At 36.8% G+C, this 13,121-nt stretch overlaps 1 protein-coding gene across 10 annotated transcripts in view; it reads left to right on the forward strand.

The window, feature by feature from the left end:
• The window catches only part of SLC4A4 (solute carrier family 4 member 4), a 351,418-nt gene that overhangs the window by 274,229 nt on the left and 64,068 nt on the right, over window positions 1-13,121 (forward strand). The gene's annotated exons all lie outside the window — the stretch shown is intronic.

Raw genomic sequence — 13,121 nt, forward strand, 5'->3', positions numbered from 1 at the left:
CATCTCTCAGGAGACCAGAACACTTCTGCAGATATTATGTAATGAGTGCCCACAACACCCTTTCAAAGATGATGTTTTATATCTTTCCTGGACAACTCTCACTTGACCCTTTTTCTCTCTTGTTTTCATATTCCGTGGCTCTCTTGACTTCTTTCCTTACTGTTAAAGTTCTCTCTGATTTTCTTCAAACTTTGCCTCTTTATTTGTGTTTGATTGTGTGTGTGTGTATATGTGTGTGTGTGTGTGTGTGTATGTGTGAGAGAGAGAGAAAGAGAGAGAGAGAGAGAGAGAGAAATATATGTTTTAAAGGCCACATACAGAAAAGAGATCAATTTTCAGTCTTTCAGCCAGCCAGCCTATTGTCTAAAAGAACTTGTTTAAAATACAGAGAAAAATAGATCCTTCTAGACTTGAAATAATTTTAATTAAGGTCTAATTAAAAATTTAAAAAATATATAATTAATTAAAGCCATAAGTTAATTTGCAATTAAAAATTAATAAAACACTTCCACTGACTTAAAAAGAGATTATTTCTTACTTAATTCCTTTTGTAACTAATCAAGGATAGCTTTAAAATTAATGAATTTTTAAGCCCTGTCTTCGGGCAAATTCTGGAGTGACTCTAGTAATTGATATATAATTATAAGATGTCACTATAAGATTTATGGAAAACAAATGGAAATTGTGATTGACTTCTAGTATGACTATGATATAAGACATAAAAGCACAATAATGATTACAATTTAGCTACCGTTTATAAGGCATCTACTAGAGACCAGGTGTTTTACACATATTATGATCATTAACACAAACTACCATGTATAATTATGTTCATTTTACAGATGAGAGAAACTATAGCTTTAGAAGGTAAATAACCTTTCTTGCCCTAGGTCACATAGCCATAAATTATTAAAACAAAGATTTGAACAGAAGTCTGAGTGGTATATTTCTAATACACCATGATGCCTCAGTGTTTGCAGATGGAAATGTTTACACTTTCAGTTCTTTATGTATGTTCTATACTCCAGGGCCATAGTACCCTCATGTGTGTATCAGTTACACACTTTAATTAAAATGTTAAGTTGCTATGTTCAGCGCCTCTAGAGAAGAAATCACGAAAAAATGTGTGTATGTGTATGTTTGTGCGTAATTATGAAGGACAACTGTTATTCTAGCTTTCATTTCTCCTTTTTTATCCTTATCAATGCCTTTAGGTATACGTTGTTTAGATACACACACATAAATACACAATCACACCCACACACACAATTGGTATATATACAAGATCCAGAAATGAGTATTAAAGAGGTAATATGATTTATTATCACCAGTAATAACTACCATTTGTTGAGCACCTACTAAGGGCCAGGCTCTTCACATTAATTGTCTATAATACTCAGAATAGCTTTTGAGTTATTATGTTACCTGTATTTTTAAAAAAAATTTTATTTAAATTCAATTTAGTTAACATATAGTATATTATTAGTTTCAGGGGTAGAATTTAGTGATTCATCAGTTGCATGTAACACCCAGTGCTCATCATATCCAGTGCCCTTCCTTAACGCCCATCACCCAGTTACCCCATCCCCCTACCCACCTCCCCTCCAGCAGCCCTCGGTTTGTTTCCTATAGTTAAGAGTCTTTTATGGTTTGCCTCCTTCTCTGTTTTTATCTTATTTTATTTTTCCTTTTCTTCCCCTATATCCATCTATTTTGTTAGGTTACCTGTATCGTACGAATGAAACTGAAGCTTAGAAAGGTTAACTGTCCTTCCAAAGGCCATATCGTCAGTATGTATAAAATCAGGATTTGAACTCAGGGCTTTCTAAGTCCAAAATCTGCCTCTTTCCATTATTTGGGGAAGCAGAATAGTGTTTCATGTAGAAGGACGTCCAGATATTGAGTTCTCATGCCCAGTTTCAACTGCAGGCATCCACAACTTCCCAGGGTGTGGTAGCTGCTCAGTTTCCCATTTGTAAAATAGTGATGAAAACAGTACTTTATCTCACTGACTCTATAAAAAGTCAAAGGAGTAAATAGCTGGGACTTAGCATAGTGGCTGGCACATACTTATTTCTCATATTAATATATGTTATTCTATTTAGGTATTTTTATCATTTCATTAGGCCATGTTGCCACCATAACTCAGGTGGGTGGAGAAAATAAATTGGATGCCACTGCTCTGACAGGAGATTGGGCCCTCTCTCTTTGGCCATGCTAGCTCTGCTGCCCTCCGTCTTTCCTGGGACATACCGTCATCAAGGATTTAATTTCCTTCTTTTAGCCATAATTAGATTATGAAAGAAAGTGCTGGAAAAGTGACATGCAGCCCTGGGGCACCAACAAGGCTCCCTCTCACAAGGCTCTGAGGACACCTTGTCGGAGGAGGGAAGGCTTTTTCTCTTCAGCTTCATTAGCATGAAGACAACTTTTCTTCTTCATAGTAGTAGTGTGTTTTCAGAAAAAATGGGCATTAGAGCATTTAGACTGACAGGAACTTTAGAATAACTGTCCCTCAAGATAAAAAGGCAGGTTTTCCATTAGTTCCATTCATTGTTGGATTCATTGAGTTTTTAATACTTCTCACCTTTGTCAGTTTTCCTGTAGACTTATTGGTAGGCATATCCTTTCAACCTGCAAATAAAATTCTTTGAAAGGTCCCTCTAAAACTTTAAGACCAGCCACAGCTTCTCCACACTGTGTGGACACAGTGAGTCTTAGAATCTTCTGGCTTTCACTTAACAGCTCTCAGAGGGAGAGACCAGATTTCACAATCTAACATTAAGGCTTTTCCAAGGAGGTGATTAAATGGATTAGTTGCTTTTTGTTTTTCACATTAGATCCTTTTTTGAAAACATTATTATTAAATTTGCGGTACACTTTAAAACACACAGTTTTTACATGCTCATTGCAATGAGTTTTGACATTTTATAGGCTCATGTAATCATCACCCAAAAGAAGGTGTATAGAACATTGCCATTATCCCAGGAAGTCCTATGGGGAATGCTCTTTGTCTTGTTTTATGCCTCAGCTTCTGAGCCTTGGGAGATCTTTCTTTGCCCAACTGCTCTGCCCCAGCCTTCAGGGAACAGATGCCTTAGCTCTTAAAGGAGTGCCTGAATGCCTCAGAGGGATTTTCCTCCACTCTCCTGCCCTGCTTCCCATTTTAGGAAAGTGACTTTCTTACATTTGGTAGGGGCTTTGTGTCTAAGGGGGGATTTCTCTCAGCTGTCCTATCAAACCTCCTGCCTTTTGTATACAACCTGTGCACTGTGAGAAAGTTTGGTGGATGGATGCAGGCTCAGTGTAATGCCTAGGGCTCCTTGGAATTCTGTCACCCCAGTCTACATGCAGGCTTTAAAAACTCATTGAAGATTTGGCTTATTTCTTCATACCTCCATCTGCAGTGGGTTTATCTTCCATGTGCTGCTCTGGCATGCACATGGAGTTCTCTTCCATGAAGGCCTTGTAATTTTTTAGAATTTATTTAAGTTTCTTTATATCTTCATCTCTGGTAGATTTTTAAAAACTATGATTTTGTACCTTACCCAACATGATTGGAGAAGTTAGAAGTGACCGTTTTTTTTGTTTTGTTTTGTTTTCTGTTTTTTAAGTTTTTATTTAAATTCCAGTTAGTTAACATACAGTATAATATTGGTTTCAGATGTACAATATAGTGATTCAACACTTCCATACATCATGCTGTACTCCTCACAACAAGTGCACTCCTTAATCCCCATCTTCCTCCCCTCTGGTGACCGTCAGTTTGTTCTCTATAGTTAAAGAGTTTGTTTCTTGCTTTCCCGGTCTCTCTTTCTTACTCCCTTTGCTTATTTGTTTTGTTTCTTAATTCCACATATGAGTGAAATCATATGGTATTTGCCTTTCTCTGACTGACTTATTTCGCTTAGCATAATACATTCTAACTTCATCCATGTTGTCATATATGGCAAGATTTCATTCTTTTTGACGGCCAAGTAATATTCCATTGTATAACTATAGCACATCTTCCTTGTCCTTCATCAGTCAATGGATACTTGGACTGTTTCCATAATTTGGGTTTTGTAAATAATGCTGCTATAAACATAGGGGTGCATGTATCCCTTTGAATTAGTATTTTTGTATTCTTTGGGTAAATACCTAGTGGTGTAATTGCTGAATTGTAGGGTAGTTTTATTTTTAACTTTTTGAGGAAACTTCATACTGTTTTCCAGAGTGGCTGCAGCAGTTTGCATTCCTACCAATAGTGTAAGAGGGTTCTCCTTTCTCTGCATCCTCACCAACACCTGTTGTTTCCTGTGTAGTTAATTTTAGCCATTCTGACAGGTCTGAGGTGGTATCTCATTGTGGTTTTGATTCATATTTCCCTGATGCTAAGTGATGTTGAGCATCTTTTCATGTGTCTGTTAGTCATCTGTATGTCTTCTTTGGAAAAATGTATATTCATGTCTGCTGCCCATTTTTAACTGGATTGTTTTTTGGGTGTTGAGTTTGATAAGATCTTTATAGATTTTGGTTTTTTTTTAATGATTTTTTATTATATTATGTTAGTCACCATACAGTACATCCCCGGTTTCTGATGTAAGGCTCGATGATTCATTAGTTGTGTATAACACCCAGTGCACCATGCAATACGTGCCCTCCTTACTACCCATCACCGGTCTATCCCATTCCCCCACCCCCCTCCCCTCTGTAGCCCTCAGTTTGTTTCTCAGAGTCCATAGCCTCTCATGTTTCATTCCCCCTTCTGATTACCCCCCCCCTTTCTTTATCCCTTTCTTCTCCTACCGATCTTCCTAGTTTTTATGTGTCATAGATGAGAGAAATCATATGATAGTTGTCTTTCTCTGCTTGACTTATTTCACTTAGCATTATCTCCTCCAGTGCCGTCCATGTTGCAGCAAATGTTGAGAATTCGTTCTTTCTGATAGCTGAGTAATATTCCATTGTATATATGGACCACAACTTCTTAATCCAGTCATCTGTTGAAGGGCATCTCGGCTCCTTCCACAGTTTAGCTATTGTGGACATTGCTGCTATGAACATTGGGGTGCATATGGCCCTTCTCTTCACTACGTCTGTATCTTTGGGGTAAACACCCAGTAGTGCAATGGCTGGATCATAGGGTAGCTCAATTTTTAACTTTTTAAGGGACCTCCACACTGTTTTCCAGAGTGGCTGTACCAACTTGCATTCCCACCAACAATATAGGAGGGATCCCCTTTATCCACATCCTCTCCAACAATTGTTTCTTGCCTTGTCTATTTTTGCCATTCTAACTGGCGTAAGGTGGTATCTCAGTGTGGTTTTGATTTGAATTTCCTTGATGGCTAATGATTTTGAACATTTTTTCATGTGTCTGTTAGCCATTTGTATGTCTTCATTGGAAAAGTGTTCTTATCTTCTGCCCATTTTTTGATTTATTTGTTTCTCGTGTATTGAGTTCGAGAAGTTCTTTGTAGATCTTGGATACCAGTCCTTTATCTCTAGTGTCATTTGCAAATATATTCTCCCATTCCGTGGGCTGCCTCTTAGTTTTTCTGACTGTTTCCTTGGATGTGCAGAAGCTTTTAATCTTGATGAAGTCCCATAAATTCATTTTATCTTTTGTTTCTCTTGCCTTTGGGGATGTATCATGAAAAAGGTTGCTTTGGCCGATGTCGTAGAGGTTGCTGCCTATATTCTCCTCTAGAATTTTGATGGATTCCTGTCTCACATCGAGGTCTTTCATCCATTTGGAGTTTATTTTTGTGTATGGTGTGAGAGAGTGGTCAAGTATCATTCTTTTGCATGTAGCTGTCCAATTTTCCCAGCACCATTTATTGAAGAGACTTTTTCCCACCGGATGTTTTTTCCTGCTTTATCAAATATTAGTTGCCCAAAGAGCCGAGGGTCCATTTCTGGGCTCTCTATTCTGTTCCATTGGTCTATGTGTCTGTTTTTGTGCCAGTACCATGCTGTCTTTGTGATCACAGCTTTGTAGTACAGCTCGAAATCCGGCATTGTGATGCCCCCAGCTTTGTTTTTCCTTTTCAACAGTTCCTTGGAGATTCGGGGCCTTTTCTGTTTCCATACAAATTTAAGGACTGTTTGTTCCAGTTCTTTGAAAAATGTTCTCGGTATTTTGGTCGGGATAGCATTGAAAGTGTAGATTGCTCTGGGTAGCATGGACATTTTAACTATGTTAATTCTTCCGCTCCATGAGCATGGAATATCTTTCCATCTTTTTATGTCTTCCTCAATGTCTTTCAAGAGTGATTTATAGTTTCTAGAATATAGGTCCTTTACGTCTCTGGTTAAGTTAATTCCAAGGTAACGTATGGTTTTTGGTGAAGATCTTTATAGATTTTGAATACTAACCCTTTATCAGATTTGTCATTTGCAAGTATCTTCTCCCATTCTGTCAGTTACCTTTTAATTTTGTTGTTTCCTTCACTGTGCAGAAACTTTATATCTTGATGAGGTCCCAAAAGTTTATTTTTGCTCTCTTTCCCCTGCCTCAGGAGACATATCTAGAAGGAAGTTGCTATGGCTGATGTCAAAGAGGTTACTACCTGTGTTCTCTTCTAGGATTTTGATGGTTTTCTGTCTTACATTTGGCTCATTATTTTATTATTATTTTTTAAGATTTTATTTATTTATTTGACAGAGAGACAGCCAGCTAGAGAGGGAACATAAGCAGGGGGAGTGGGAGAGGAAGAAGCAGGCTCATAGCGGAGGAGCCTGATGTGGGGCTTGATCCCAAAACGCTGGGATCACGCCCTGAGCCGAAGGCAGACGCTTAACAACTGTGCCACCCAGGCGCCCCTATATTTGGCTCTTTAATCCATTTTGAATTTATTTTTGTGTATGGTATAAGAAAATGGTCCAGTTTCATTCTATTTTCTATGTTTTAATCACAAGTAGAACAACCAATTAGTTTTGATATTTCACAACAACACATACAACTATAGACAAGTACAGCTCAAATGTATCCTTTAGTTCATAAAGTAGGATTGCAGAATACTGCAAATCTGGCCTACTCACTGCAGGAAAGAAACCCTAAATGAGTGCATTATCCACTTAACCTTGAGACTTTTATTTGTAGCATTACCTTTGTTTGTGTGTATTTTAAAAGACACACACTTTACCAGTTGATATATAAGGAGAGCAATATAGAATCTTTCATTTTTATTTATTTTATTATTTTATTTTTTTGCTTATTATGTTACCCAATGAAGCATATCATGTCTACATAGAGATGCTGTTAACCATGGAACTAAGAACTATTATAGTCTCATAAATTCTGCTTGGCAGTCAGACATGGGAGCAAAAGTGCTTTGATTTGGTGTACCTTCAGGGTGATTTTAGGAGTTAACATTCATTTTCGTGGAAATAGAATGTCACATTAATCTTCTTGTACATAACATCTTTGTGATTTTCTCTCACTGAGAAAGTCAAGTGCCATTCTGTCCTTAAATCCCCTTGAATATCACATGTTCCTACTTTTTAAAAATATTATGGAAAATTTAAAACATGCAGTAAAATACAGAGAGGTAGTACAGAGAATAGTACAAGGAACCCCCATATACACATCACCTAGCTTCAATGAACATTTTGCTCATCCTCTCTCACATACATATCACCCACTTTTGTCTTTGGGGAGGATGATATAGAATTTTAAATTTTAAAATTCATCTTCCAGTATACCTTATACTTTTAAGATTTACAAACAAATCCATTCAGTGTTAACAGAATAATTCTCTGGAAAATGAGATCCGGAAAAATACATTGATGTCTCTTTTTCATGAGATTGACCACAGTTAAGATCCTCAGCAACTTGGTCCCATTTCTCTAACACCTTTTTTTTTTTTTTTTTTTTTTTTTAAATTACCCATTTGCGCCATCAGTCTGGTTTGGTTCACTTGGTCCACTCACTGTTAGTTTCTCCACATGGTGAACATCCAATAAATTTTGAATAAAGGACTTATTGGATAAGTGAATGAAGCACTGTATGTACCTGAATCAGCATCTTTTCTCATCTCCCTGTCTAAAGCTTTACCTCTTGGTTTCTGCCAATGCAGCAAGAAATACACATCCAAAGCTTCTCACTGTTATTCCCTTTTCCACTCACTTTTATTACTCTGTCATTCTTTTTTAGTTTTGTTCTCCTGCCACTCTTCTTTCTACCCTTTGGAGTATGAGAGTTCTACAAGGACCTGTCTTTCTTTCAAGGCTTATCTTAAATTTTACTTTCTCTGTGCTGAATGAAACTGATTAGTCCTTTTTCTTATCTACTAATCTCTATACTGTTCATTTAGACACTTTCTTTTATTGCTTTGCATTAGTTAATATTTAAGTGGAAATTTTTTATTTCTCCCAGGAAACTTTTAAAAATTGTTTTTGTTTTATTCTTCTTTATTGCTCCCTTAACACTATCTTAGTTCCTTTATGCAATCAGACCCAGTAAATTTTCTGTTTTCTTTTGGCCACATTTTTCTATTTTCCACATGCTGCTGTTACTCAGAATAGTCTGTATCTAATTGAAATAGCATTCACCAGAGCTAGCAAGGAAAACAAAACAAAAACCTAGGATCCCAGTTACATTTGAATTTCAGGTAAATAATGAACAATTTTTTTAGTATAAAAATGTCCTGTATAATTCTGTAGGTCATACTTACACTAAAATATAGGTCATACGTACACTAAAAATATTATTCACTGTTTATCTGAAATTTAGATATAACTGGGCATCCTATATGTTATCTGACAATTTCATTTTATTTATTTATTTTTTAAAATTTAAATTCAAGTTAGTTAGCATATAGTGTAGTATTGGTTTCAGGAACAGAATTTAGTGATTCATCACTTACATATAACCCCCAGTGCTCATTTCAGCAAGTGCCCTCCTTAATGCCCATCGCTTGTTTAGCCCATCCCCCACCCACCTCCTGTCCAGCAACCCTCAGTTTGTTCTCTATATTTAAGAGTCTCTTATGGCCTGTCTCCCTCTATTTTTATCTTATTTTATTTTTCCTTCCCTTCCCCTTTGTTCGTCTGTTTTGTTTCTTAAATTCTACATATGAGTGAAATCATGTATTTGTCTTCCTCTGACAGACTTATTTTTCTTGGCATAATATACTCTAGTTCTGTCCACATTGTTGCAAATGGCAAGATTTCATATCTTTTGATGGCTGAATAATATTCCAGTGTGTGTGTGTGTGTATGTATATGTGTGTGTGTGTGTGTGTGTGTGTGTGTGTGTGTGTGTGTGTGTATGTATATATATATATATATACCACCTCTTCTTTATCTGTTCATCAGCTGATGGACATTTGGGCTCTTTACATAATTTGGCTATTGTTGATAATGCTGCTATAAACATTGGGGTGCATGTGGCCCTTTGATTCAGCATTTTTGTATCCTTTGGATAAATACCTAGTAGCACAATTGCTGGGTCATAGGGTAGTTCTAGTTTTAACTTTTTGAGGAACCTCCATACTGTTTTCCAGAGTGGCTGCAATAGTTTCCATTCCCACCAACAGAGCAAAAGTCCCCTTCCTCTGCATCCTCACCAACATTTGTTGTTTCCCGAGTCATTAATTTTAGCCATTTTAGCAGGTGTGTGGTGGTATCTCATTGTGGTTTTGATTTGTATTTCACTGATGCTGAGTGATGTTGAGCATCTTTTCACGTATCTGTTAGCCATCTGTATGTCTTTGGAGAAATGTCTGTCTTCTGCCCATTTTTAAATTGGGTGGGTTTTTGTTTTTGTTTTTGTTTTGTTTTGTTTTGTTGGTGTTGAGTTGTATATGTTCTTTATATATTTTAGATACTAATCCTTTATCAGATATGTCATTTGCTAATATCTTCTCCCATTCCATCCATTGCCTTTTAGTTTTGTTGATTGTTTCCTTCATTGTACAGAAGCGTTTTATCTTGATGAGGTCCCAGTAGCTCATTTTTGCTTTTGTTTCCCTTGCCTCCAGAGACGTGTCTAGTAAGAAGTTGCCAGGTCAAAGAGGATACTACCTGTTTTCTCCCATAGGATTTTGATGCTTTCCTGTCTTAAATTTAGGTCTTTCATGCATTTTGAATTTATTTTTGTGTATGGTGTAAGAAAGTGGTCCAGTATCATTCTTCTGCATGTCACTGTCCAGTTTTCTCAGCAACATTGGTTGAAGAGACTGTCTTTTTTTCCATTGGATATTCTTTCTTGCTTTGTCAAAGATGACACATACATCTGTGGGTCCATTTCTGGGTTCTCTATTCTGTTCCATTGACGTATGTGTCTGCTTTTGTGCCAGTACTGTACTGTCTTGATGATTACAGCTTTGTAATATAGCTTAAAGTCTGAGATTGTAATGCTACTGTTTTGCTTTTCATTTTTAATATTACTTGGCTATTCAGGGTCTTTTCTGGTTCCATACAAATCTTAGAATTGTTTGTTCCAGCTCTGTGAAAAATGCTGGTGTTATTTTTTATAGGGATTGTATTGAATGTGTAGGTTGTTTAGGGTAATATAGACATTTTAACAATATTTGCTTGGAAAGTTTTTCCATTTCTTTCTGTCCTCAATTTTGTTCATAAGTGTTCTGTAGTTTTCATTGTGTAGATCTTTTACCTCTTTGGTTAGGTTTATTCCTAGGTATCCTATGGTACAGTTGTAAATGGGTTTGATTCTTTGATTTCTCTTTCTGCTACTTTCTTATTGGTGTATAGAAATGCAACAGATTTCTGTACCTTGATTTTATATCCTGTGACTTTGCTGAATTCGTGTATTATTTCTAGCAATTTTTTCTTGAACTCTTTCGGGTTTTCTATGTAGAATATCAGGTCATCTGCAAAGAGTGAAAGTTTGACTTCTTCCTTGCCAATTTGGATGCCTTTTATTTCTTTTTATTGTCCCATTACTGAGGCTAGGACTTCCAGTACTATGTTGAACAACAGTGGTGAGAGTGGACATCCCTGTCATGTTCCTGACCTTGGGGGAAAAGCTCTCAATTTTTCCCATTGAGGATGGTATTAGCTGTGGGTCTTTTGAATATGGCCTTTATGATGTTGAGGTGTGTTCCTTGTAGCCCTACTTTCTTGAGGCTTTTTATCAAGAAAGGATGCTGTATTTTGTCAAATGCTTTTTTCTACATCTTTTGAGAGGATCATACAGTTCTTATTCCTTTCTTTTATTAATGTGGTGTATCACATTGTTTGATTTGTGGATATTGAACCACCCCTGCAGCCCAGGAATAAATCCCACTTGATCATGGTGGATTAAAAATCCTTTTAATCTGCTACTGGGTTCGATTTGCTAGTATCTTGTTGATGATTTTTGCATCCATGTTCATCAGGGATATTAGTCTGTAATTCTATTTAGTGGGGTCTTTGTCTGGTTTTGGAATCAAGGTAATGCTGGCCTCATAGAGTTTGGAAATTTTCCTTGTGTTTCTATTTTTTGGAACAGAGTCAGAAGAATAGGTATTAAATCTTCTTTAAATGTTTAGTAGAATTCCCCTGGGAAGCCATTGAACCCTGGACTCTTGGTTGTTGGGAGATTTTTTATTACTGATTCAATTTCTTTGCTAGTTCTGGGTCTGTTCAAACTTTCTATTTCTTCCTGTTTCAGTTTTGGTAGTTTATATGTTTCTAGGAATTTTCCATTTCTTCCAGATTGCATAATTTGTTGGCACATAATTTTTCATAATATTCTCTTATAATTGTATTTTTGCAGGGTTGGTTGTGATCTCTTTTATTCATGATTTTATTTATTTGAGTCCTTTCTCTTTTCTTTCTTTTTTTTTTTTTTAAAGATTTTATTTATTTATTCGACAGAGATAGAGACAGGCAGCGAGAGAGGGAACACAAGCAAGGGGGAGTGGGAGAGGAAGAAGCAGGCTCCTAGCAGAGGAGCCTGATGTGGGGCTCAATCCCATAACGCCGGGATCACGCCCTGAGCTGAAGGCAGACGCTTAACCGCTGTGCCACCCAGGCGCCCCTCCTTTCTCTTTTCTTTTTGATAAGTCTGGCTGGGGGTTTATCAATTTTGTTAATTCTTTCAAAGAACCAGCTCCTAGTTTTTTTATCTATTCTACTTTTTAAAATTTTCTTTACTATTTATTTCTTCTCTAATCTTAATTATTTCCTTTTTTCTTCTGGTTTTAGGCTTTATTTGCTATTCTTTTCCAGATCCTTTAGGTGTAAGGTTAGGTTGTATACTTTAGAATTTTTTTGCTTCTTTTTTTTTAATTTTTTTATTTATTTACTTGACAGAGAGAGACAGCCAGCGAGAGAGGGAACACAAGCAGGGGAGTGGGAGAGGAAGAAGTAGGCTCCTAGCAGAGGAGCCTGATGTGGGGCTCGATCCCAGAACGCCGGGATCATGCCCTGAGCCAAAGGCAGATGCTTAATGACTGCGCCACCCAGGCGCCCCAGACTTTTTTTGCTTCTTGAAGAACTCCTGCATTTCTATATACTTCCCTCTTATGACTGCCTTTGTTGCATCCCAAAGGTTTTGAACTGTTATGTTTTCATTTTTGTTTGCTTCCATGTATTTATTTTTATTTTTTCTTTAATTTCCTGGTTAACCCATTCATTCTTTAGTAGGATGTTCTTTAACCTCCGTGTATTTATGGTTTTTCCAAATTTTTTTCTTGTGTTTGACTTTAAGTTTCAAAGCGTTGTGGTCTGATAATACACGTGGTATGAGCTCAGTCTTTTTGTACTTGTTGAGGCCTGATTTGTGCCCCAGTATGTGATCTATTCTGGAGATTATCCCATGTGCACTTGAAAAGAATGTGTATTCTCCCACTTTAGGATGAAATACTTGAATATGTCTGTTAAGTCTGTCTGGTCCAGTGTGTCATTCAAAGGCCTTGTTTCCTTGTTGATCTTCTGCTTAAATGGTCCATTGCTGTGAATGGGGTGTTAATGTCCCCTGTTATTATTGTATTATTATCAATGTGTTTAAGTTTGTTATTAATCGATTTATATATGTGGCTGCTCCCAAGTTGGAGGCATAACTATTTACAAGTTTTAGATCTTCTTGCTGGATAGATCCCTTTATTATGATATAGTGCCCTTCTTCACCTCTTATTACAGTCTTTAGTTTTAAAATCTAGTTTGTCTGATATAAGTATGGCTACTCC

This window comes from Ursus arctos, unplaced genomic scaffold (genome assembly GCF_023065955.2).
Source record: "Ursus arctos isolate Adak ecotype North America unplaced genomic scaffold, UrsArc2.0 scaffold_9, whole genome shotgun sequence".
Taxonomy (NCBI): Eukaryota; Metazoa; Chordata; class Mammalia; order Carnivora; family Ursidae; genus Ursus; species Ursus arctos.